General features: G+C 44.8%; 1 pseudogene; it reads right to left on the bottom strand.

Annotated features, from left to right (window-relative positions):
- Positions 1–3432: 3432 nt before the first annotated feature.
- On the bottom strand, positions 3433–21442 carry LOC122659039 (annotated as a pseudogene).
- Positions 21443–21644: the final 202 nt, after the last annotated feature.

Below are 21644 nucleotides of genomic sequence, written 5' to 3'. Positions count from 1 at the left end.
CGAGCTTCTGACCGAGCTGAGGGCCGCCTACCCTGATCTGAACCTATCCCAGTTGGATGAAGACGCAGCCATCGTGGTCGAGGACTTAGGAGAGGAGGACGGGGTCGAAGTTCTCTAGGCTGCTCCCACCGAGGTCGACCCCCTGGTAGAGCCGCCCATCCTGTTTGAAGACCCAAAGGACCTCCTAGCCGAGGACCCCCAGGACGCCCCCACTCTTTGAAGTTCCCTCTTTTTTCTTTTTTTGCTAATGTCCCCGTGCTCGGGGTTTTAAGAACAATCTTTTATACCCCCCTTTTTTTTTTTTTAATATACCGAGCCGAGCCACTAGCTTTTCAAATGTACAATACCGAGCCGTCGACTTTAATTAATGAAATGATCTTTTCTTGCAAAATTGGTCTAAGTGATTATGTCCGGCCGCTTCTTTTTATCGATTTGCTAGCACGGTTCTCGTGTCCGAGTACCGAGTCCAATCGCTCAGCCGAGTTTGATGCCTAAGCTAATTTCCTTCCAACCTTAGCGGTCGGCTCAGTCGTCGTGATCAACTTTAGCCTAGGAGCATTGTACCGAGCCGGATCTCTTGGCCGAGCTCCATGCCTTAGTTAATTTTCTTTTAACCTTTATTGATCGGCTCGGCTGCCAAGCTCGGTTTTATAGTTGGAATGTAGCTAACTCGTAAGGGCTAGTCTTAAGGGTCAGCCAGCCTACGAGGGCTGGTCTTATGACCTTGTTGCCGACCTATGAGGGTCTGTCTTCGGCATCCGCCAATCTATGAGGATTGGTCTTATGACTTGGTTGCCGACCTATGAGGGTCGGTCTTCGGCGTCAGCCAATCTATGAGGATAGGTCTTATAACTTGGTTGACGACCTGTGAGGGTCGGTCTTCAGCGTCGGTCAATCTATGAGGATGGTCTTATGACTTAGTGCATGATAGGCTTGAAACAAACTCAGGGGTGGAGAAGAATCTCATTTTATTGACGTTGAATTTTCAAACAAATTTTTGAACTGATCCGAACATTAAAGCCGAGGCCGGAATTGAACGAAAACTAGGCGAAGTCTGAGCCAAGCTGAACAAAATACTTGTCACTTTTACTGAAAAAATTTCTTCAAGTTCTCGGAGTTCCACGGTCTTGGTATCTTCTTGCCCCCCGGAGCCTGCAAGCAATGCGTACCTAGGCGGATTTGTTTGGAGATTATGTACGGCCCCTCCCAATTGGTAGCTAGTTTTCCTTGCTGCCTTGGTTAGGATGCAATTGCCTTCCCGAGGACGAGGTCTCCTTGACAAAAATGCCTTTCTTTTTACCCTTGAGTTATAGTACTTCGCCGTCCTTTATTGGTACATGGTATTCCGGAGTAGCGCGTTCTTTTTTACTTTGTCGAGGAAGTCAAGATTTGCCCTTAGTCCGTCTTCATATGTTTTCTCATCGAAGCTGAGTACTATATATGATGAGGCTCTGACCTCTACGGGAGTGAGCGCTTCGGTTCCGTATGCCAGCCGGAACGGGCTTTCCCAGGTTAGAGTTCTCACAGTGGTTCGGTACGTCCACTGCACGCTCGGTATCTCTTCCACCCATCTTTCTTTTGCTTTGTCCAATCTACTCTTGATCCCCGCTAGCAGTGTTCCGTACAACACTTCTACTTGTCCATTTGCTTTTTGATGTGAGCAACTGCTACTGGGCGGAAATCTATTCTGTTCAAGATATATTCATATAATTCGATCATTATACATTTTCTGAGGTTTGGGTTGTAGTGTATTAGTCTGTATAACTCTTGCTTATAGGGCTTTCCTTATGAAGACTTTCACTTCTGGTTCTGCAATACCTAACTCAACTGTAGGATGAATTGGAATATTGATGGGATCCTTGGTGTTCACTCCCAAAAGGAGGGGACATTCGGTGACCCATTACTGCACTCATACCTATTGTTGAGCAAAGTTTTGTCACATCCTTCAGTTCCAGCTTCTTTCTGTTCTCAATTGTTCTTGGCTAGATTGCATTATGTTTAAAGTGAAGGAATTCAACAATTTTAGGAAGAGCTTGATATTCTAATGCCTACAAGGGGTTTGACAGGATGCCTAAACTAGCATTCCTAGGTCTTTCGTTATGAAATCCCTAAATTTTCTCATACCTTTTCTTGCGTGTGAAAAGCTCTGTCGCCCGGTTCGCCCAAGGATGAGCCTGTAAAAACCGAGGGAGCACAGGAGAGCCGGTGTGGCTCCGGCTAAGGAATCTTCAATGCTTAAGTTAGGTCTCCGGTGCAACAGCGTTTCAACTCAGTGAAAAGTGAGATGAGCGTTAGAGCTCCATACCTGGGTATTTATAGAACGAGTTGAGGCAGCCGGAAGAGTCCTTGTATGGTAAGAGTCCTTTTTAGGTTGCGCTCTTCCATGTGGAGCAAAGATGAGAGTTATTCTCGGAGTCGGACTCTTAATAAGGTAAGAGTCCTTATTGGAGCATGATTCGATTTCGTCGCTGGATTGCGGCCCGATTCGTATCCCGTGATTGTCGAGATAAGGTGTCGTGGCTCAGTGATCTTGGGCGAGTCGTAGTAACCGCCTCTGGAGGGGCCTCGGCCTCGGACGGTCGTGCCCTTGATGCTCGGCTTCGTGCTCTGCTCAGGTGTCGGGTGAGTAAAGCCTCGGCGAGATGCTCGACTCGGCAGGTTCTTTAGCGGGTAAGGCCACATGGGTACCCTGCCCGGTACTCGTCATCGGTGATCCTTGGCTATGTGGCATTGGCCTCGGTACTCGGGCGCTTTAGCGAATGGGGTAATCATCCTTCTACGTTGCCTTGCATCACGTGGTCTGCTCGGGTTAGGCCTGGGTCAGTCCACGTATCACCTTCTGTATGGAGGGTGGTTCTATGACTCATTACAGGCCCGGTACTCGTCATCGGTGATCCTCAGCCGTGTGGCCGAACAATATTTGGCCTTGGTGCTCGGCCGCTTCGGCGAATGGGGTGATCATCCTTCTTCGTTGCTTAGCATCATATGGTCTGCTTGGCTCGGTGCCCGGGTTCGGCCTGGGTCAGTCCACGTGTTACCTTCTGTATGGAGGGTGGTTCTAAGACTCATCACAGGCCCCCCACTCATCAAGGCTCGGCTCGGCCTGGGTGAGTACAGTCTTCGGCGTCTTGATCACTTCGTCCTGAGGCCGAATCCGAGTTCTTTCTCAACGACGATTTGAAGTTTCGTACAGACTATGACATTAAAGCTGTCAATGACACATCACTCGGCGTAATAATGGTGCTCGGGAATTCGAACTATCTCCTGATCTGGACCGTTAGATCTTCTTAGCTTTCCTTTGGTCGTTGGATCTCGGCGATTCGGTGACTATAAATATTGAAGGTTCTTCTTTCATTTGTTTCAGTTTAAATCTTCAAAGTGCTCGGCTAACTCAGTCTTCGGATCTTCCAAGTGCTCAACCTTCTCTTGTGTTCAGCTCTTCCAAGTGTTCAGCTTGTCGCCCCAGCCTCCTCCAACTAGTAAGTCTTCTTCTTTCGACATGTTAGTTGGTAGTAGTTCCCAAGGCGAAGTTCTCGCCGGGGTGCGAGACATTGTGAGTTCGAGCCGAGAGCTCTCCACTCTGTCTCCCTTAGCAGATCTTTTCGGCTCGGGCTCAGACATGCCCGAAGTGGTGGCGACCCATCCGAACGACGGTGCCGAAGCCTCCTTTGCCCCCAAAAACTAGCCATCAGGCCCAGCCCATCCCCAAGGACCGTGCTGAGAGTTTAGGATCATCCTCGGGAGAAGACGAAGAGTCAGATAAAGAGAAATCCACTGATGATGAGATCGGTTCGGTCGACTCTTCTTCGGACGTCCCAGAACCCACCAAAGGGAGTGTCGGCTCGATTGAGAGCCACGGTCACCGAGTCCGAGCTCTGACTTTGAGGGAGATGTATGCGATCCCCGAGGACATCCAACTCCGAGCCCCGCGTCCTCGGGAGATGGCCTACTTCATCAGGCCTGGTGAGGTGGCGCTATACGAAATCGCCATCAAGTACGCCTTCCGGTTCCTAGTGCTCGACCCGGTGGACCAGATCTTGGATCACTTCCATCTATCGCCCAGGCAGTTGACCCCGAACACATGGCTGCTGATGTACGGCTTCCACTTCTTTGGCAAGATGGGTCAGGCCGCTGCGGTAAACCTCTTCTCTCGACTCTGGTATTTAAAGAGGTACCGAGACAACGGGTGGTACTACTTCACCCACCGAGCACAGAAGTGTTCGGCCCTGAACTCACACAAATACCTGGCCCAGGTGCCGACCACCAACAAGCACTGGAAGCCTCGGTTCTTCTTCGCCACCATCCCGAACTGTCCCTTCCGAACTGAGTGCAAGGAAATCAAGCTGAGCTATGTCAACCGGGTGTCGCCTTTGAACGAGTACGACCAGACCTCATACGACCAAATTCTTCGACAAACACCCTTCGATGTTCAATAGCTCCTGAAGGAGGAGTTTCTCCAATTGTGGAGGTTGACCCCGGGTAGGGAATCCAAGTCGAGCTTAGATACTTGTTATTTTTCTGTTATGTAACCTAACTTTTCTTCTCTTTCTTCCAGTGGTCTGCAACATCTGCCAGCTCGACTCGGCTGGTTTGAAGGCCGAGCTCGCGGAGGAGAGGAAGAAGGCGGCGGCCGAGAAGGCCAAGGCGAAAACAGGGGCCTCCAAGGCTGGGAAGGGCAAGGCGTTAACCGCGCTGAGCCCCAAGGACATGGTGATCGGCCTCGAGGCCGAGAAGAATAAGGGCAAGCTGAGCCCACCAAAGAAAGAGAAGAAGAGGGAGAAGGGCAATCTGAGCCCGCCGAAGGACCCAAAGCGCCCCAAACTGTCCTTCAACGTCGAGGGCATCAATCCCCCAGGGGTATCCTCGGCCTTAGGAGTGGCCAGCCTGGCCTTGGGGACGACCTCGTCCAACAATCTCCTGATCTGGCCCGTCTAGCGTCTCTTTCAGGGGGACTCCGCTCTAACCTCGGCCGCTCACGCTTGGGAGTGGCTCGACGATGGCCGTCTTTAGGTCGACAGGGCTCTTCTCTTGGGCCTGAGCGACGCCGAGCTCTTGTCTACGTTGTTCCAAGATGTGGCTAGGGTGAGTTCTTCCCCCTCATGCCATCATTTATTATTTCTACTCAGCGCTATGACGTTTACTTCGGTCTTTTATCCCAGGGTTTCTCTAAGGCGGTCGAGGCCGCTCTTCGGCTTGAGGCGGTGGTTTCCAACAACGCCTATCTTGAGGCCCAGGCAACGACGGCAGAGAAGGAGGCCATTCAGGTGCTCCGAGAGGAGTAGGGGAAGAGAAAGAAAGCCGAGGCCGACCTCGGCACCCTCCGAGCCGAGATGGACTCGCTTCGAGTCCAGACCGAGAAGGAGGTGCGGACTTTGAAGGCCGAGCTCGAGCAGGTGAACAAGAATGCAGAGTCCAACCTGGCCAATGCTAGGAGCGAGGCCGTGGGGGAGTACCTCCAGTCGAAGGACTTAGCGGAGGTGTACCACAACTTGCGGAAGCCCTCCTATTCAGCTAGTTACGATGAGGGCCGAGTCGAGCTTTTGGCCGAGCTGAGGGACGCCTACCCCGATCTAAACCTATCCCAGTTCGATGAAGACGCGGCCACCGTGCTCGAGGACTTGGGAGAGGAGGACAGGGTTGAAGTTCTCCAGGCTGCCCCCACCGCGGTCGACCCCCTGGCCGAGACGCCCATCCCGGTTGAAGACCCGAACGACCTCCCTGCCGAGGACCCCCAAGACACCCCCACTCTTTGAAGTTCCCTCTTTTTTCTTTTTTTGCTGATGATGTATGTCCCCGTGCTCGGGGTTTTGAGAACAATCTTTTTTACCTCTTTTTTTTTTTTATGTACTAAGCCGAGCCATCGGCTTTTCAAATGTACTGTGTCGAGCGTAGGCTTTAATTAATGAAATGATCTTTTCTTGCAAAATTTGTCCAAGTGTTTGTGTTCGGCCACTTCTTTTTATCGGTTTGCTAGCATTGTTCTTGTGTCCGAGTACCCAGTCCGATCGCTCAGCCGAGTTTGATGCCTTTGCTAATTTCCTTCCAACCTTAGCGGTCAATTCGGTCATCGTCATAGCTAATTTCCTTCCAACCTTAGCGGCCGGCTCAGTCGCCATGATTGGCTTTAGCATAGGAGCATTGTACCGAGCCTGATCTCTTAGCCGAGCTCCATGCCTTAGTTAATTTTCTTTTAACCTTTATTGATCGGCTCGACTGCCATACTCGGTTTTATGGTTGGAACGTAGCAAACCCATAAGGGCTAGTCTTAGTCAGCCAGCCTACGAGGGCTGGTCTTATAACCTTGTTGCCGACCTGTGTGGGTCGGTCTTCGGTGTTGGTCAATCTATGAGGATTAGCCTTATGACTTAGTGCGTGGTAGGCTTGAAACAAACTCGGCGGTGGAGAACAATCTCATTTTCTTGATGTTGAATTTTCAAACAAATTTTTGAACTGATCCGAACATGAAAGCCGAGGCCGAGCCCGAGGGTGGAACTGAACGAAAACTAGGCGAAGTCTGAGCCAAGCTAAACAAAATACTTGTCACTTTTACTGAAAAAATTTCTTCAAGTTCTCGGAGTTCCACGGTCTTGGTATCTTCTTGCCTCCCGGAGTCTGCAAGCGATACGTCCCTGGGCGGAGTTGTTTAGAGACTAAGTACGGCCCCTCCCAATTGGCAGCTAGTTTTCCATGTTGCCTTGGTTGGGATCCGCTTGCCTTCCTAAAGACTAGGTCCCCTTGACGAAAGTGTCTTCTTTCTACCCTTGAGTTATAGTACTTGGCCGTCCTCTGTTGGTACGTGGTATTCCGGAGTAGCGCGTTCTCTCTTACTTCGTTGAGGAAGTCAAGATTTGCCCTAAGTCCGTCTTCATATGTTCTCATCGAAGCTGAGTACTCTATATGATGAGGCTTTAACCTCCACGGGGGTGAGCGCTTCGGTTCCGTATGCCAGCCGGAACGGGCTTTCCCTAGTTGGAGTTCTCACAGTTGTTCGGTACACCCACAGCACGCTCAGTAGCTCTTCCACCCATCTTCCTTTTGCTTCATCCAATCTCCTCTTGATCCCCGCTAGCAGTGTTCGGTTCGACACTTCTGCCTGTCCATTTGCTTTTGGATGAGCTACTACTACTGGGCGGAAATCTATTTTGGTCATGATATATTCATATAATTCAATCATTATACATTTATCTATATTTCTGAGGTTTGGGTTGTAGTGTATAAGTCTGTACAACTCTTGCTTATAGGGCTTTCCTTATGAAGACTTTCACTTCTGATTCTGCAATACCTAACTCAACTATAGGATGAATTGGAATATTGATGGGATCCTTGGTGTTCACTCCCAAACGGAGGGGACATTCGGTGACCCATTACTACACTCATACCTATTGTTGAGCAAAGTTTTGTCACATCCTTCCGTTCTAGCTTCTTTCTGTTCTCAGTTCTTCTTGTTATTCTAATGCCTACAAGGGGTTTGACAGGATGCCTAAACTAACATTCCTAGGTCTTTCGTTTTGAAATCCCTTAATTTTCTTATACCTTTTCTTGCGTGTGAAAACCTCCGTCGCCCAGTTCGCCCAAGGAAGAGCCTGCAAAAACCGAGTGAGCACAGGAGTGCCGGTGTGGCTCCGACCAAGGAAACTCCAATGCTTAAGTTAGGTCTCCGGTGCAACAGCGTTTCAACTTAGTGAAAAGTGAGATAAGCGTTAGAGCTCCATACCTGGGTATTTATAGGACGAGTTGAGGCAACCGGAAGAGTCCTTGTATGGTAAGAGTCCTTCTTTGGTTGGGCTCTTCCATGTGGAGCAAAGATGAGAGTTATTCTCGGAGTCGGACTCTTAATAAGGTAAGAGTCCTTATTGGAGCATAATTCAATTTCGTCGTTGGATTGCGGCCCGATTCATATCCCGTGATTGTCGGGATATGGTGACGTGGCTCCGTGATCATAGGCGAGTCGTAGTAACCGCCTCTGGAGGGGCCTCGGCCTCGGACGGCCATGCCCTTGATGCTCAGCTTCATGCTCGGCTCAGGTGTCGGGTGTGCAGAGCCTCGGCCAGATGCTCGGCTCGACGGGCTCTTTAAGGGGTCGGCCACATGGCTGCCCGGCCCGGTACTAGTCATCAGTGATCCTCGGCCGTGTAGCCGAACAGTATTTGGCCTTAGTGCTCGGCCACTTCGGCGAATGGGGTAATCATCCTTCTTCATTACCTGGCATCGCATGGTCTGCTCGGCTCGGTATCCAGGTTCGGCCTGGGTCAGTCCATGTGTCACCTTCTATATGGAGGCTGGTTCTATGACTCATCACAGACCCCCCACTCATCAAGGCTCGGCTCGGCCTTGGTGAGTAAGGTCTTCGGGGTCTTGATCACTTCGTCCTGAGGCCGAATCCGAGTCCTTTCTCAATGATGATTTGACGTTTCGTACGGACTCTGACATTAATGTTGTCACTGACACGTTACTCGGCGTAATGATGGTGCTTGGGAATTCGAACCGTCTCCTGATCTGAACCGTTAGATCTTCTTAGCTTTCCCTCGGCCGTTGGATCTTGGCGATTCGGTGACTATAAATAGTGAAGGTTCTTCTTTCATTTGTTCCAGTTCAAATCTTCAGAGTGCTCGGCTAACTCAAGAGTCTTCGGATCTTCCAAGTGCTCAGCCTTCGCTTGCGTTCAGCTCTTCCAAGTGTTCAGCTCGTCACCCCAGCCTCCTCCAACTAGTAAGTCTTCTTCTTTCAATATGTTAGTTGGTAGTGGTTCCGAAGGCAAAGTTCTCGCCGGGGTGCGAGACACTGTGAGTCCGAGCCGAGAGCTCTCCCCTTTGTCTCCCTTAGTAGATCTTTTGGGCTCGGGCTTAGATGAGCCCGAAGTGGTGGTGACCCGTCTGAACCACGGTGCCGAAGCCTTCTCTGCCCCCAGAATCCAGCCATCAGGCTCAGCCCATCCCCGAGGACCGTGCTGAGAGTTCGGGATCGTCCTCAGGAGAAGATGAAGAGTTAGACGAAGAAAAATCTTTCGATGATGAGATTAGTTCGGTCGACTCTTCTTCCGACGTCCCAAAGCCCGCCAAAGGGAGTGTCGGCTCGGTTGAGAGCACTGTCACCGAGTCCAAGCTCCTGACTTTGAGGGAGATGTACGCGATCCCCGAGGACATCCAACTCCGAGCCCCGCGTCCTCGAGAGATGGCCTGCTTCATCAGACCCGGTGAGGTGGCGCTATATTAGATCGCCTTCAAGTACGCCTTCCGATTCCTAATGCTCGGCCTGGTGGACCAGATCTTGGATCACTTCCATCTATCGCCCAAGCAGTTGACCCCCAATGCGTGGCTGCTGATGTACGCCTTCCACTTCTTCGACAGGATGTGTCGGGCCGCTTCGGTAAACCTCTTGCCTCAGCTCTGGTATTTAAAGAGGTACCGAGACAATGGGTGCTACTACTTCACCCGCCGAGCTCGGACAAATACCTGGGCTAGGTGGCGACCACCAACAAGCACTGGAAGCCTCAGTTCTTCTTCGCCACCATCCCGAACTGTCCCTTCCAAACCGAGTGGAAGGAAATCAAGCTGAGCTATGTCAACCGGGTGTCGCCTTTGAACGACTACGACCAGCCCTCGTACGACCAAATTCTTCGGCAGACACCCTTCGATGTTCAGCAGCTCCTGATGGAGGAGTTTCTCCAATTGTGAGGTTGACCCCAGGTAGGGAATCCAAGCCGAGCTTAGATACTTGTGATTTTTCTGTTGTGTAGCCTAACTTTTCTTTTCTTTCTTCCAGTGGTCGACAACATCCCCCAGCTCAACTCGGCTCGGTTGAAGGTCGAGCTCACGGAGGAGAGGAGGAAGAAGGCGGCCGAGAAGGCCAAGGCGAAAGCAGGGGCCTCCAAGGCTGGGAAGGGTAAGGCGTTGGCCACGCCGAGCCCCAACTCCCAAGGACACGGTGGTCTGCCTCGAGGCCGAGAAGAATAACGGCAAGCTGAGCCCACCGAAGAAAGAGAAGAAGAGGAGGGAGAAGGGCGATCAGAACCCGTCGAAGAACCCAAAGCGCCCCAAGCTGTCCTTCAACGTCAAGGGCATCAATCCCCCAAGGGTGTCCTCGGCCTCGGGAGTGGCCGACCTGGCCTTGGGGAGGGCCTTGTCCATCAATCTCCCGATCCGACCCGTCTGGCGTCTCTTTTAGGGGGACTCGGCTCTTTCATCATATGCTAATGGTCAGCCTCTCATTCATCTAGTAGTAATAGAATGGAAGAAGACTTAGCACGAAATACCTATATCCAAGCAGAATTTCATGTATATAGGGTTATAGCATTCCACAGTTATCAAACACACATATATACATTTATATATACATATTTTTTTTTTTAAGACCATTGTCTGTTTGTACATATATATATATACAGAATTCTATCAAACATGGCTGCAGCAAGGGGTCGTAGGGGAGGTCGTGGTGGTAGGGGAAGAGGAGTTCTCGATCCCGAATCAGAACATGATCAATTTTAGTTCCGATTAATTGAGATGAGACGAGTTGGCCACAGTACAGGAATAAGAAGATTGATCATGGCCGAATAATTAATTCTATAGAGTAGGATACTTTTCGGACCCGCCCCAGAATTTAATACTTTGGGTGGTATCCTATTCTTCGCTCGATCCTTCCATGCTAGCCTAGGTTAGTTCCGGCTTTCATTTGCAATTTGAGAGCTGAACACCTAGGCAATGAAGGTGATGAAGGTGTAGAGTTTTAAATCACCTCCCAAGTCACAGGGAGAGACACAACATTCACTACAACACAATTAGCGAAGATTCTTAGAGTCTCCAATGAAGGTGTAAGAAGATATTGCCCTCCAAGGACAAAATCTTTGGATTTTCTGAGTCCCCAGGTGTATGATATGGTCTTTGCTACGCTGATAGATGGATTATAGAGAGAGAGAGAGAGAGAGAGAGAGAGAGAGAGAGAGAAGTAGGGAACAAATTATGTTCCAACCACAAGAATGAGTTCGAGGATAGCACAACATAATATTGTGCCCAAGGGTGGGCATCGGACACAAATCTCAATCCTGGCTGCCAACCTGACCTTGGAGTTGTCAGGTATCGGATCTGCTTACCCCATGTTCTTATGAGAACAATGACTATCCACGCGGATTACCCTGAGGATGGGAACCGGCCCTATGGGAGTTTACTGTCTACTGTTTTCACTCATTTTAGTGTTGAGTTTAATAGGGAGCAAGACAAAGGATTGGGTAGCACAACAATGAAAAGAATGGAATTGAGAGATGTAGAGACGTTTGAAGATAAAGGTTAATGAGCGACTCTGAATAGGTCTCCAGGGTCTATGCCTACTATTGATGAAGGTTAAGTGAAGAAGCAAGAGAGGAATGAACAGGACAGCAGTACAGGGAATGAGGAGTAGACTAAGGTGCAGCCTACCATTCCTACAGTTCCTGCTGATTTTGCTGGACCTTCTACCTCAGCTGGAGCATCTACTTCGAGGGGAGGAAATAGATTGGGTAGACTGGCTAGTATGATTGAATCGGGTTCTAGGGAAGTGAAGCAAGGCCAGATGATCTATTGAGCATGGTCTCTTGTACGGATGGGCATACACAGGCTGTCGAGACCTATGCCTCGACGTGTGCTGGCACCTCGGCCTTCTACTTCTTCAACACCATCAGCATCACCAGCATCACCATCAACTTTGAATCAGTGATACTAGAGTTGCTGATTAATATATATATATATATATATATATATATATATATATATATATATATATATATATATATATATATATTTATTTATTTTATTTTTTTGTTTAGGTTCATGTTAAAGTTTATGTACTTTTGTTTCTTGTAATTACAAAGTAATTTTGTTGGATTGGTTTATGAAATCAACAGTTGTACTCTTTAATTAATTTATCAGCTTTATCACCGCTCAAAGCAGTTTTCTAGTCTGTCTTTGTTACCTACTGTGTTTTATTTTCTTTTAAGCTTTAATCCTAAAGAAGTTTACTTATGGATCGGTAAACCTGAAGATGCTGCTAACTGTAAGGTAGGTTCAGAGAACTTTTGCTCTGATACCAAGTTGTCACACCCCACCCAGACTTGCCTGGGTTATGTGACCGAATGTCCACAGACATTCCCAAATCCACCAGGATCTCAGTTCAGTGGCCTACCTCACTGTTTCTATATGGAAATCAGAGAATGCAGCGGAAGAACAAAATACTATTATGAACTTCAGTAGCAGAGTACTAAATGATAACATAAGTATTTACATAACCATACTGTTGATCTAAGCTTTACAATCATTCTTATATAAATACATAATATCCAACAAGATTAACTTACAAAAAGAAAATATCATAAGTTGATCAAAACATATATCATAACCCATCATCCAACATCTTCAAGCAGTAGCCAATAAGTACAGCTATCATCATCACGTATATCTTTGTGCCCATCAAGCTCCACATCCATCAACATCACGCCAGCTGCCTTGTCTAAAATAAAAGAATACCGAGGGATGAGCTCCACTGAGCCCAGCAAGGGAAAACATGCAAACAGATGCAAAATAGTCCATGATGCATGGTCTTAAAGCTAAGTATGCATCTAGCAACAGTTCTAAGTCTCATGAGGTATAAATGCTACTGTAATAGGTATGATATTCTTAGTCACGGAATGAACTCATCGGTCTTCCCAAGAATACCACCCTACTACGATGGGGACCCGCCAGTTCTGGAATGAACACATCATACCCCAACGAACCCCCAATGATAACCCCACTGTTTGTTCCCATTCCAGTATGTACCCTTCAGACCTAGGACAGTGAATGGCATTCCAGTATATACCCTTCAGACCTGCCTCGGGTTATCCAACACCTCACCCCCGTTGGCAAGGGTCGTAGCATTGGGTTCATGCCAGTCCTAACCATATGCATATTATCATGATAGCATATGAATCATTATCAAGCAAGAGAGTATTTCATTTCTGTCCAACAATAATAATAACAACATCAATTCAATAACATAAATAATTTTTATGCATATGCATCATGTAATGCATCCTAGTAACATACATCATCTAATGCAAAGAAGAAAGAAACTATAAACCTATATGATCAGCATGATAATATGATGCATGACATGGCAAACATTAACAAACAGAAATTAATACAACAAACACGCTAAAATTAAGTCAAATCCCCTTACCTAGAGTTGGATGTTTGTACAAGTCCGTAGATGAAACCAACTCCCAAACAAACCTCACCAAAAGGAAATTACAGTCCTAAACAGTAGTAAATAGCATGTATTACACCCTATATAAGCTAGGTTAAAGCCTAAACCAACTAGGACCAAAGTAGAGACAGCAAGGATGGGCCGGATTCAGACCAGCCCTGAATCCGACCGGCCGTAGGGGTCACAGGCTCTGAATCCGGTTGGTCATACAGTGCCTATTTTTTAGTTCCAATCAAAATTAAATAAAAATGAATTCTTGGAATTTCAAGAACATGGCTGAATCCCAAGGAAAGAGGGCATTGGGACAGCATCAGAGCTGGAGATGATCCCCAATTGAGCTAGATCAACCCAAATCATGCAGGGTTTAGAGTCTTTACAACTCAACCTATCTAGCTTCATGGTTTTGGGTTGATTGAGTTATAAACTCGGCTTGAAAGGAAGGAAGGAAGGAGGAATTTGGGAAATTCAGAGCAGTTTGAAGACTTACCAAACGGTGAATAGGGAAGATGATAGCAGCCCACTAATCCAGCCTTTTCTAGTTGTTCTCCTTCCAATTCCAAGTGTTCCCTTCAAGTCTTCCTCCCTTTTTCTCCTCTTCTCTAAGGCAGAAACGTTTTCTGATTTGGGTTAAAATTAATCCTAAAGCTAAGTATATCTTATATAGTAAGTCCTACTAAGGGTTGTTTGGTTTGAGCCTAAAAGAACTAGTTTTGGGAATGTGATTCTCTAAACTATTTAAAAGACCATTACCCCTTAATAACTTAAAGTTAAGTCCCAGGATTGATGGTACATTACATAATTGAGAACCCGGTCACGATGGTACACGAGCAGCTCGGACCCGCCGGAGATATGTGGGTCCCATAGGAGAAAATTACGTTTCAGCCCATATTAGACAACCAAGACATTAGTTTTATACGTACAATAATAGTTTATATAAAATTACTAACGGGTTTCATACATAGAGTTATTACATAGGTTCAAATAAGACCCGATCTAGGGCGGGTTTCACATTCCCCCAACCTTATAAGAATTTCGTCCTCGAAATTGATGCAGAAGACAATCCGAACAGTTGAGAACTGCATCATGATTTACACTCTTAAGTTGTTTCCTGTTTTGGGTACCGTACGATCTACTGGTCGATGGCTTTTGTTGAACGGTTTCAGGTCAGACAGTATTTTAAAATAACCAAGCACATTATTCTCATTTCCAAACTCTCCTATTCTTTCTCTAAACACTCAAGAATATTCAAGAGGGGGGGGTCCAAGGGTATCTAAGGCAACTTGGGAACAATCCATTACAAGGCACACTCACCATATCGACAAGGTAAGTATCTAAAATGGAAAAAAAAATATCCCAAAAATATTCTTTTTCTTATTATTGTTATTATTTTTATTTGTTTTTTTGTTCCACCTATTCTTTGGTGTTCAATTCTGTTCTTCCTTTATTTTATTCTATTCTGTTCATGATATATTCATATAATTCGATCATTATACTTTTATCTGTATTGTTTAGGTTCGGGTTGTAGTGCATAAGTCTGTACAACTCTTGCTTATAGGGCTTTCCTTATGAAGATTTTCACTTCTGGTTCTGCAATACCTAACTCAACTGTAGGATGAATTGGACTATTGATGGGATCCCTGGTGTTCACTCCCAAACGGAGGGGACATTCGGTGACCCATTACTCCACTCATACCTATTGTTGAGCAAAGTTTTGTCACATCCTTCAGTTCCAGCTTCTTTCTGTTCTTAGTTCTTCTTAGCTTGATTGCATTATGTTTAAAGTAAAGGAATTCAACAATTTTAGGAAGAGCTTGTTATTCTAATGCCTACAAGGTGTTTGCAAGATGCCTAAACTAGCATTCCTAGGTCTTTCGTTATGAAATCCCTAAATTTTCTTATACCTTTCAATACTTAGATTGTTCATAAGTTTTCTTATGTGAAATTTCTTCTTATCTAGGAACTTCTCCTTCTAATACTCTAGGTTACTTTAAATTTGATTAGGGTTTTAATGGATCCTAGGACTTAGGTAAGCCTAGCCTAATGATATCAAATGTTATTTATTCGCTTCCACACATCTCCTATGGCTTCTTGGGTTGATTTCATAGGGGATTCAGTCACCTATAGTGCTGTACTTTCTTTGGTCTAATTCCAATGCACTTTCCATGAAATTAGGTTAGTTCCATATGGTTTCTATTAAAGATTTAATTGTGCTTTACTTGGCAGTCCCATTTGATCTTTGTTAAAGTCCATATATGTTTTTATCTTTACTAAACCCCTTGCATTAGTTGTGGGATGAGTCCCCATTTGTCTAGCTTTTTCTTACCCTTTTCTTTATGTTTGCACTCTTTTATTAGAGAATCCTGTTCTCCTTTCTTTTTTTTCTTTTTTTTCTTTTTTTTTTTTTTTTTTGTAAAACTTAAGGCATTCCTAAGCTATATTATACTCCTAGGTCTTTCATCTTATGCCAATGGTCAGCCTCTCATTCATCTAGTAGTAATAGAATGGAAGAAGACTTAGCACGAAATACCAATTTCCTAGCAGAATTTCATGTATATAGGGGTTATAGCATTCCACATTTATCAAACACACATATATACATTTATATATACATATTATTTTTTTTTAAGATCATTGTCTGTTTGTATATATATACAGAATTCTATCAAACATGGCTGCAGCAAGGGGTCGTAGGGGAGGTCGTGGTGGTAGGGGAAGAGGAGTTCCCGATCCCGAATCAAAACATGATCGGTTTTAGCTCCGATTAATTGAGATGAGAGGAGTTGGCCACAGTAAGAGAATAAGAAGATTGATCATGGCTGAATAATTAATTCTATAGAGTAGGATACTTTTCGGACCCGCCCCAGAATTTAATACTTTGGGTGGTATCCTATTCTTCGCCCAATCCTTCCATGCTACCCTAGGTTAGTTCGGGCATTCATTTGAAATTTGAGAGCTGAACACCTAGGCAATGAAGGTGATGAAGGTGTAGAGTTTTAAATCACCTCCCAAGTCACAGGGAGCGACAGCATTCACTAAGTGAAGCAGTGGGGAAAGACATCCATAGTTTAGGTCGCGTATCGTCTATAATGTAGAACAGATCTGGTTGGAGAACAAGGATACATTTAGATGACTCCATAGTTTAGGTCGCGCATCACTTATGCTTCCTTCTCTCTTCTTCCTCTCCCTCCCCTTCCATCAATTTGATTTCTTCCCTTAACAACACAGTTACTTCCTTTATTTCAGATCTTATCACAGATTTGACCATTGGGCCTGCTTGCATCTAAGATCCATGATCTGGATTTTATGATTGCATTACATACCCAACTAAGCCTCATTACTACCTAAATATATTACACTGCCGTAGTATTTTTATGAATCGTTCTGCGCTACTTCTCCTATCTTGCAAACGAGGTATCAATTTTCACAGCATAGTTGTCAAGGTGTCATCTAGGTGTTCAGGCGCTTGACAAAGTGTTGCATGGTCTAACGGTAATGTGTTTGCAAAAGGCGCACACCTTGTAACACTAAATGTCCCCTAGGCTCTAAATCAGTGCCTAGGTCCACTTTGGGTATTGGGTGGGTGAGTTCAGGGCTGTATGGCAACATTTCTATTCCAAATTAGTATTTCTGAGTCAAAAGTACTTTTTTATGTTTCTGTTAATTTGGAATACTTCTGAGTCAAAAACTGTTGTATGATAGAACTGTATAAAAAGTATTTCTGCCACTAAAAAAGAACAGAAACACATATGGAATGCATATTAACAAAAGTATTTCTTCGGTTAGTACCAAATTACATAAAATGTCATGCTACACATATTTTCATTACTCGTATAATTGAGAACATTTTTTAGCCACATAAGCAAGATCGTCGAATGTATCAATCAAACGCATGTGGTGGAGGTGGAGATAGAGATGGTGGTGGTGGAGGTGGTGGAGGTAGAGGATGTGATGGTGGTGGAGGTGGAGGGTTGAGAGTCCGTAATATCGGGCTCTTTTGTTTTAAGATTTGGGTTCTGTTTTTTTTAAGCTTCTTCAAACTGTTTCACAAATGGCTATAACAAGTGTTCTTTTCACTCAGATTCATTTCAAAAAACCATAAAAATAGACTGTGCAACACATAAAAGTCCTGTTCCAAAGAAATACAAAATCAGAAGTAAGTGTCTTTTTAGCGTTGCCATACAGCCCCTTATTGTGTAACATTTTTTTCAATAAACTGATTCTATTTCTAACCTTTCAATTGGTTTATGTACATGTTCTAATTGAGGTGAGAAGAAGCATGGAATCAATGTTAAAAAAAATCGAAAACCCTAATCTAAATCGAGTTCTATTTCCTTCTCATCAGTTCCTCTCCTTCATGGTTCTATTCAAGCCATGCAAAAGATAGAACTGAAGTCTTTCCCCCTTTTTTCTACAGTCATTTCTTCCTCCTCTTCTTCTTCCTCTCCTCCTCCTCCTCCTCCTCCTCCGGGTCCTGCCTTCCTGTTTAATTATATGTTGTCCATTACTCCACTTAACAGTCCTTTGCATTTGATATTGAGATCAATGTCTTCCCAGACATGGCTCCCACAAAAATGGACCTTTTCTTTTGTTTAATTTTCTATTTTACTCAACGGTTCCCAGTGATGATTGCTGAACTTACGTGAAGATAGCAAAAATACTTATTTGTGCGAAACAAATAGGAAAATTGTGGTTTCCGATGCGATGAATCAAAAGAGTAGGAAACGTTAATATAAAAAAGAGGTTAAATTGATAATTAAAATTAGCTTTTAATCAGGAAGGTGATCCATGAATTTGAAACATAATGACTCAAGAAGTTGGTTGAGAACCATACAAGGGGTAAAAAAGGGGTATCAGACATTTAAGTGAATTCTTTTTCTTTTCTTTTTTTTTTGGGGGGGGGGGGGGATAGATTAAGTCAATTCTGTTTCTCAATGGTAGACATCAATTTCATAATAACTAATATGCTATGTTCTTTTTTTTAATTGGAATTAGAAAGTGGAAAGAAAAGGTCGAAATGAGATGCTTTATTCAGAACATATATAGAAATCAGATACAATGTATCAAACTTTGATTCTTTCTTGTAATAAAATGTTCAATAGGTTGAAGTCTGAATTCTGTAAGTGTTTTCAAAATATATTAGTTTATTTGTTGTTCTGCAATTCGCATTCTCACTGGTTTTACTTGCGGTTTATAATATATGTTCATGTTGAGAGTGTTGGAATGATATTGATTACCCTTTTCATTCTTGAATTCAACTTAAGAAACTATTAGTTTTTAACATATTGAGTTTTCTATTTCTGTAATGGCCTGTTAATTAATTGATGTATGTGTAGCTTACTAACTTTAATGGGCTATATTAAAAAATAGTAGGGCAAGACAACACCTAGGTGGGCACCTTATCTCCTATGCGCTTAGGCGGCCCTCCAACACCTTGGTTGACTAGGTGCCATGACAACTATGTTTCACAGGGTTCAAATTGTATATGTGGCAGTAGGTGGTGGTCCAAAAGGTATCACGGCATCCTCTAAAGTTGCAATTTCAGTCCAAATCTAGACGTGTGTAGTACTGATGGAATAAAGGGTATCTCAACCTCAAAATACAAAGCCAAGCTAACCTCTGTTTCAAGTGGGATTTATACTGGGAAATCATGTTTCTAATGACTAAGCTGCACTTAATTGAAGCATCATAAAAACCAACGAAATATCAGATCATATGTGTGTTTTATAAATTTTACAATATAAATTATTCAGTTAGTCTATTGTCATCCAGAAGCACCTCTCAATCTCCATATGCTGCAAACATCAAAGTTGACGTTGAGCTTGCTTATTCATGCTGAAAACATGCTCTTTCCAATAAAGGAATTTAATTCATGGATATTTATCATTTAATCTTATATCATTTTGCAATGATATAGCAAAGTCTTCTATGACTCTGGTTGTCAATTGTGATGCTATAAGATCCACAAAATCAAAATAAAAGAGCTAAGCTTTTTTAATACATCTAAAAGCAAAAATTTGGCTTTTTAAAAATTTTGTAATGAATAGAAGTCCCATTTCATGTTTTATGCCTCAACGTAATCCCATGCTGACCCAAGAGATACCAACTTGTCCCAAGGAGAAAGCAAAAAGAACCATACCTCCATATAAGCAACACAGTAATACACCCATAAAGGTCAAATAATAAATTTGACCAGCGACCCTTAAGCACAAGTATGACATAGGAACCATTGGGCATTGATCCTCCAGATGAATAGAAATAATGATTCTCATAGATTAGCTATTAAATAGAAGCTTGAAATCATGCTAAAGGCAATCTGAACAAACGACAGTAATTATCCCCCTTGTAAACAATAATGCATTCTTATAACGATATAATGGCATCACCAGTTTACTTTGCAGTTCAACTTGATGAATTGTAAAGCATTCAAGCCACATTTCCATACAAAGAAAAGCAATGGCAATGACCCAAGTGCAGGTGAAATTAAATAAAAATTAAGCACACCCACCTCGCTGTTCACTCACATTTGCTTTAGCGTTCAGCCCTTTCAACTTCTGTCGAATCTCCTTATTAATTAGCTGCTTCACAGGTAGAGACAATTCTGGTGCCCTTTTTTGTCTGGAAAATTCCTTTTTAATATCCCTCACCTTTTACAAACAGAAAAAAAATAGAACAAAATCAAGTCTTATTGACACAATAACTCAAAGTCCACAACTCCTTGGACCTCTACACAAGGGGTTTACAAAAAACAAGAAGAAAATTTTCTAAATAAAGAAAGGAAAAAACAAAATGGAACTCACCAATCTAACAAGTTCTATGGGTTCTGATGCCTTTCGAACCCGAATAGAATCTTCCATTCTCTTAATTTGATCCTCAGTGAATTTACCGTCTGCAAAAAGACAAAGCTCTTTCATCGAAATAGCAACGGACAAAGAAGGATAACAGAAATAATAAAGTGGGTTCGTTCAGTGGAAGCAAACTGCGCCCACAAACCAAAAGTAGCCAATCGGTTCTTCAAGAAGATCCAAATTAAACCCAGAAAAGGCGAAATATATATAGGTTAAAAAGGGAAAACGCGAGATGGGGACCTTGTGGTGAAACCTAACCATCTAGTCTGGAAAGACTAACCGTTGGAATCGGCATTGTTGTAATAGATGTGGAGGGAACTGCAGAGAAAGTGCAGAATGTAAAAAGCAGCGACGACGTTGATGGAGGAGATGACAACAGTGGTTCGCCTGTAAGAGCAACACTTCCCTCTGCCTTCTCCCCTCACCATCTCTCTTCTTGGTCTTCTTCTTCTTCCACTAGGGCAGCCTTCCCCATGGTAACCATGCCCACACGGTAATTTCCTCGCTGTCTCACCCACTGGCACGGATTCTTTACAAATCGCGCAAACTAAAACCTCCTCCTCCGGCATGATTTCCACCGTCTTCAACGCGGAAACTGCCGATCTCGACGCAGGTGGGGCCCCTCTCCTCGTTCCTCCGTCGCTCTCCGCCAGGTTCTGCAACAACACCTCGTATCCCGCAGCATCCAAATAATCCTCCGGATTCCCCATATAACCATCCGATTCAGGCATCTCCATGCGCAATTCGATCGAGTTGTCTTCCAACCCCATCAGGATTTCGGACCAGTGCAGGATCCGGTTCCTGTTCCGTCTGCTTGTAGCACGAGAGGCAAAATCCCTGATGCGGAGCCTGAGGATGTCCCGACGCCTTCCACGCCGATCCCCTTCATTGTCCTCTCGATCACGATCGTCTTCCTCTTCCCCAATCTCATCGTCAGATCGATCTGCATCGATGTTACCGAATTCAAGCTCATCTTCATCGTCGTCATCGTCGTTGTCCCATCCATCAAGCTCAATCCGGAGAAAATCATCACCTTCGAACGGCGCAGGTGGATCTGAGGTAGAATCGGGAAGCTGAGCAGGAGGAGGAGCGTCTTCGTCACGAATTGACTGAACAATTAACCGTAAGACTTTGATAAATTGTTGGCTGAATGAGGGCTGTAGGGTCTGAAGATTGGTCGGGGGTGTAGGAGGCGAGGCTGGAGGGGCGGAGGCGTCGATGGACTCCACGAAGCCATTCTTGCAATCACAGCAGATCAAGTGGGTTATGTTGGTTAGGGTTTCGACGGAGACCCGCTTTTCACAGTGGTGACACTAGTATTGTGACGGTTGCTGCTGCTGCGGCGGCGGCGGCTCCGATACAGTTGGCTGAGGTGAGGTTTCGGCCATGACTTCTTGCGGAGAAAGGGCCAAGAAATCCCCTCACCAGGATTGAACGGAGAGTTTGGCACAATACAACAAGAAGACAACTAGAGAGAAAACCGGAAGTTCTTACCCTTCTCTGACACAATAACTCTGCTTCTGCTTCTGCTTCGCTCAACAACACAGCCAATCCTTCATTCCCAGATTCCCGGTGGTGTCGGAGACGCTC

This window comes from Telopea speciosissima, chromosome 4 (assembly GCF_018873765.1).
Source record: "Telopea speciosissima isolate NSW1024214 ecotype Mountain lineage chromosome 4, Tspe_v1, whole genome shotgun sequence".
Lineage (NCBI taxonomy): Eukaryota > Viridiplantae > Streptophyta > Magnoliopsida > Proteales > Proteaceae > Telopea > Telopea speciosissima.
The sequence above is the reverse complement of the archived record's forward strand: the minus strand, read 5'-3'. Positions and strand labels throughout refer to the sequence as shown.